The sequence below is a fragment of the Notamacropus eugenii genome, chromosome 1 (assembly GCF_028372415.1).
Source record: "Notamacropus eugenii isolate mMacEug1 chromosome 1, mMacEug1.pri_v2, whole genome shotgun sequence".
Classification (NCBI taxonomy): domain Eukaryota; kingdom Metazoa; phylum Chordata; class Mammalia; order Diprotodontia; family Macropodidae; genus Notamacropus; species Notamacropus eugenii.
The window spans coordinates 521,464,219-521,470,617 of NC_092872.1; positions in this window are offsets into that span (position 1 = coordinate 521,464,219).

Here is a 6,399-nt window from a genome sequence, read left to right on the forward strand (position 1 = left end):
GCTTTGTCAGGGTCACACCAGTAAAGAGCAGCCTCCTCTACCCCAAGTCCAGGGCTCTAGGCACTACAATATGGCTAGCTTTCAGGAGACCCTTCCCAATTTTTACCCTCCCCAGCTAAGCATAACTTGGATTTCGTCCTTTGAAAACTGCCTGTTCATATCCTTTGACCATTTTGTCCATTAGGGAATGACCTCTTGTTCTTATAAATTTGAATCAGTTCCATATATATATATCTTGGATATGAAACCTTTAGGAGAGAAACTTGCTACAAAGATTTACACTCCCCCCCCCTTCCCTCCCTTTACTGTTCTAACTGTTAACTTCATTGGTCTTGTTTGTGCAAGAGCTCAAATTTTATATAACAGAATTTGTACATTTTGCCTTCTTCAATCCTTTCTCTCCCTTGTTTAGTCATGAATTCTTGTCCTTTTCTTAGATCCAAAAGGTAATTTCTTCCTCCTCTCTATGATTTGTTTATAATGTCACCTTTTAAGACTAAGCCATGAATCTATTGGAAGGGAAACCTGAAAAAGAATGATGTGGACTGTGGCAGTCCACAGATAGAGCCCAATAAACACTTCCTAGGTTATAAAATAGAGAGAAGCTTATTCAATTCAATGAACACTTAGTATGCACCTTCTCTATACAAGACACTGAGCTGCGCATTGGAGATAAGAAGAAAATGGTCTCTTCCTTCTAGGAGCTTATATTCTTCCAGGGAGTGCAGCATACTGCATCGAAGTAAATAAAAGATATTTTGAAGGGGAGGACACTAACCCCTGGGGTGATTGGGAGAAAGCAAAGGATTCTAAAAATTGGAGGTGAGCCCATGAAAAGATGCGAAAGGAGAAAATAGAATGTGGAGTTCAGGGAACAGCAAATAAGCCTGTTTGGCTGGAATGTACAGTTCGTGAAGGGGAAGAATGGGAAATGAGTTTGGAAAGGTAGGCTGGGGCCACAACGTGGAAGCCTTTGGATGCAATGCTGAGTAATTCCTATTATATCCTAAAAGCAACAGAACCACAAAGATTTTTGGGCAGAGGTGTGACATTGTTTGACCTGTATCTTGGGAATGTCAATTTGGCAGCTAAAGAGACCAATTAGGAAAGTATTGCAACCTCCATCCTGGATTACTCCCAACTTCTCCACTCCAGCTCATGTGCTGCTAAATAGGGAGGAAGTTGCAACATTGTGCCTGCTGGGTATGTATGTAATGTATGTAATGTATGTAGTCCAACTTCCATTGAGCCCTCATTGCAGCAAAGTGATCCCGGTACTCCTTCCTCATTGTTTCTCTGTGTCATTCTTGACAAAAGCTTGTCCAAACCTCTTCTCTCTTCAAACTCTCCACCTTCATTCCTCTCTTTACCTCCTGCTTTACAGACAAAAATGAAGCTGTTTAATGTGAATTGCTTCTCTTCATTTCAAAACCCCTGAACACTATCCCCCAATTTTCTTCCTCTCCCCTTTCTCTGACAATAAGGTGACCCTCTCTCTTTATATATGCCCTTGATTTTACCCTCCAGTCTTCTCCAGCAGACTGTAACTTTAGCTATCCTTTCTCTCTAATCTTCTGTCCCTCTCAATTTGCTGGGTCCTTCCCTGATGCTTTCAAATATCCCCAAATATCCCCAGTCCTTTAAAAAGAAAACCTGAATTAGACCTTATCACAAGCTATCATATTAGATCTCTCTTCCCTTTCTGAGCCAAACTAGACAAAAATCTGCCTACCGTCCCTACCTCCATTTCTCCTTTCCTGCTTTATACCTCATCACTCAAATGATATAACTCTCTCTAAAGTTTCCAATGATCTTTTAATTGCCAAATCTGATGGTCTCTTTACAATACTCACCCTTCTTGATATATCTGCTTCATTTGACATTACTGACTACCCTTTTCTCATAGGTTCCATTCTCTGGGCTTTCATGACACTAGTTTCTCCTCATGCCTGTCCACCTGCTGCTCATTTTCCCTTGCCAGTTCATCATGCAGAATAAGCTTTCCTAATCAGCTGAGTGGCACAACGGATAGAGCATTGGGCCTAGAGTCGGGAAGACCCAAGTTCAATTCTGGCCTCCACTACTTACTAGCGGAGTGACTCTCTGCAAGTCACTTAATCTCTGTTTGTTTCCATTTCCTCAATTGTAAAATGGAAATAATAATAATAATACCTACCTCAGAGGGTTGTTAAGAGGATCAAATGAGATACTATTTGTAAAATTCCCTGTTCCTGGCATGCAGAGGGTGCTCGATAAATGCCTGTTTTCTTCCTCCCTTCTTTCCTTCCTTCCTAAATGTGGATGTTTCCCAAGCCTCTGCCCTAGGTTCCCTATTCTCTTTTTACATCCTCTCTCAGTGACCTCATCAGCTCCCATGGGATTAATTAGCACCTCTGTGCAGATGACTCACAAATCTATATATCCAGCCTGCCTTTTCCTATATTTAATCTTGCATCACCAATTGCCAATTGGATTTTTCAAACTAGATATCCTAGAGATGACTCAAACTCGACATGTCCAAAGCTGAACTTATTATCTTTCCTCCCCAAATTCTCCACTCTTTGAAATGTCCTTATTTCTATTAAAGGCAGTATCATTTCCCCAGTCTCAAGGGTTCATTGCCTTGTTATTCTCCTTGACCTCTCATTCTCCCTCATCTCCCATATTCAATTAGTTGCCAAATCTTACCCTTTCTGCTTTCACATTCTTTTGAGTTGGACCCCTTCTTGAGTGACACAACTTAGAGGAGACCCTCATCACTTTTTGCCTAGAAGGGCCTCCTAATTGCCTCAAGTTTTTCTCCACTCCAGTCTATCTTCTACACTGCTGGCAAAGCGATTTTCCGTAAGGGTAGATTGCACCTTGTTACTCCTTTCTTCAGTAAACTTCAGTGGCTCCCTATCGCATCTAAAATCAAATATAAACTCTTCAGTTGAGCTTTTAAAGCCCTTCACAACTGTTCTAATCTATTTTCCTTGCCTCATTGTACATTATTTTCCCTCCCACGTTTTTCAATTCAGCCAAACTGTCTTTCTCTGGATCTCCCACTGGATACTACATCTCCTATCACCATGCCTTTGTCTTTGCACATGTCTGGAATGTACCAGCTCCTGGCCCTCATCTCACAGAAGCCTCTCTTCCTTTAAGACTCCCTTCTCCATGAGACTTTCCTATTCCCCTCAATTGCTAATTCCTCTCAAACCATCCTGTGTTTATTTTGTATTTATTCTTTTTGTATATATCTTGCATATATCTTTATATGTGCTTGTCTCTTTTGTCAAAATGTCAGCTCTTTGTGAGTAGATATTGCTTGATGTATTGTATTTATGTAATGTATTGTTGATGTCCCAACACCTATTTCGATGCCTGGTATGTGTGGTACACATATAATAAATTTGTGTTAATAAATATTTGTTGATTGTTTGAGATAATGAGGACTTGGACTAGGATGAAGACTGTGTAGGTAAAGAGAAGGAGTTATGGGAGAAATATGAAGGTAGATTTAACAAGACGAGGCAAATGACTGGTTAAGGGAAAGGTCAGAACTTATCATATCAGATCTGGATGGAACCTTAGAGCATGTTAGATCTGGGAGAGACCTTAGATCATACAACCTGTCAGAGGTTGAAACTGGATAACTGGAGGGGTAGTGGTGTCTTCAGAAGAAATAGGGAAGTTTGGAGAATGGGTGAGTTTAGGGTAAGGATAATGAATTCTGGTTTGGACTGTTGAGTTTGAACTGCCATTAATGTTCAGGTAGTGTAGTCAGTCAGACAACTGACAAAACAGACCTGGAGTGAAGTAATGAAATTAGGGCTGAATATAGAGACTCAGGCAACTGGACAGCATAGTGAAAAGGAGGCTAGAGTCAGAGTTAGGGAAACCTGTGTTCAAGTCCTGCCTCAGACACTAGTTGTGTGACCATGGGCAAGCCATTTACCTCAGTTTCTTCATCTGTAAAAATGGGGATAGTAATGATACCTACCTCTTGACACTATGAGGATCACATGAGATAAAATGTAAAGTGCTTTACAAATCTCAAAGGACCATATAAATGCTAACTATTATCATTATTTGTATAGCAATGATAGCAGAACCTCAGAGAGTCGACGATCTCACTGAAGGAGGATGTAGAGGAAAGAGGGCCCAGGGTAGAATTTTGGGGACACACACTGCGAGTGATTCAGGCAAGGGACACTGAAGGGAAGGCAGTCCAAAGGAAGAACCAACAACATCTTGGAAACTAGAAGAGAATATCCAGAAAGGAGGTGGTTAACAGCATCCAAAGCTGCCTGGAGGTCAAGAAGGGTGAGAACTGAGAAAAGCCCATGAGATTTAGCACTTAAACGACCCTGTTAACCTTGGAGAGGGCAGTGTCAGCCCAGAATGGGGCTGGGAGCTAGATTGAAAGCTGTTGAGAAATGAGTGGGAGGTGAGGAAGTGGAGGCTGTGAGCATAGATAACTTTTTTCTTGGAATTGGGTAGGAGTGATATAGGAAGACAGCTGGAGAGGAAGGCAAAGTCAAGTGAAGGTTTTGTAAGGATAGGAGAGACCTGGCCATGTTTGGAGGCACCAAAGAAGAAGCCAGGAGATAGAGATGTGGAAGGTGAGAGAGAGAGAGAGAGAGAGAGAGAGAGAGAGAGAGAGAGAGAGAGAGAGAGAGAGAGAGAGAGAGAGAGAGAGAAAGAGAAGAGCTGACTGAAGGAAAGAGCAAGCTCAAAAAGGAGAGGAGAGGAGATAGGATCAAGGGCCCAAATGGTGGGTGTGGGGGGAGGATTGGCCTTTGAAAGGACACTACCTCTTTGATAGAACCTGGAGTATTAGAAGAGAGACCAGGCCTGCCCTGCCCATCACCCCTCCATACACAGTGGGAGAGTATTTCTGAGTACTTCCCCTTAACTTTAGGACTCACAGTCTACTAGTGAATGACCATGGTACAGACCACGTAGGATCCTGTCTCTGAAGGGTAACTTATGAACAGTTTGGGAAATGACAAAAGAAAGGCTCTTCAACATTGCCTTCACAGGTTGGTGACAAAGTCAGGGATAAAATTCTTCTCTCCTGACTTAAGTCCTCTTTTTTTTTTTAACTTTTTTATTATTAATTAATTAATTTTAAATTTTCAACATTCACTTCCACAAGATTTAGAGTTTCAAGTTTTTTCTCCCTATCTCCCCTCCACCCACCCTAAGAGATCGGGTATTCTGACTACCCCTTTCCCCAATCTGCCCTCCTTTCTATCACACCCCTCCCTTCTCTTATCCCCATCCCCTCTATTTTCTTGTAGGGCAAGATAGATTTCTATGCTCCATTGCTTGTATATCTTATTTCCCAGCTGCATGTAAAAGCAGTTTTTAACATTCATTTTTAAAACTTTGAGTTCCAATTTATCTCCCTTCCTCCTTCCCCATCCACCCCCATTGAGAAGGCAAGCAATTCAATATAGGTTATACATGTGTAGTCGTGCAAAACACTTCCGTAACAGTCAAGTTGTGAAAGACTAACTATATTTTCCTCCATCGTATCCTGCCCCCCACTTATTCTGTTTTCTCTATTGACCCTGTCCCTCCTCAGAAGTGTTTACTTCTAATTATCCCCTCCTCCCATTTGCCTTCCCTTCTATCATCTCCCTCACCTCCCACTTATCCCCTTCCCTCTACTTTCCTATAGTGTTAGATAGATTTTCATAGTGACTTGAGTGTGCGTGTTATTCCCTCCTTAAGTCAAATTTGATGAGAGTAAGTTTCATTCTTTCTCTTTCACCTTCCCCCTGTTCCCCTCCATTGTAAAACTTTTTCTTGCCTCAGTTATGTGAGAGATAATTTACCTTATTCTATTTCTCCCTTTCTTCTCCCAATATATTCCTCTCTCACCCTTTAATTTTATTTTTTAGATATCATCCTTTCATATTCAACTCACCCCATGCCCTCTGTATATATATATATATATATATATATATATATATATATATAAAATCCCTCCAAGTACCCTAATACTGAGAAAAATCTCAAGAGTTACAAATATTATCTTTCCATGTAGGAACATAAACAGTTCAGCTTTAGTAAGCTTCTTATTATTTCTCTGTCTTGTTTACCTTTTCATATTTCTCTTGAATCATGTTTGAAAGTCAAATTTTCTATTCAGCTCTGGTCTTCTCATTAAGAATGCTTGAAAGTCCTCTATTTCACTGAATGACCATTTTTCCCCCTGAAGTATTATACTCAGTTTTGCTGGGTAGATGATTTTTGGTTTTAATTCTATCTTCTTTGACCTCTGGAATATCATATTTCAAGACTTCTGATCACTTAATGTAGAAGCTGTTAGATCTTGTATTATCCTGATTGTGTTTCCACAATACTTGAATTGTTTATTTCTGGATGCTTGCAATATTTTCTCCT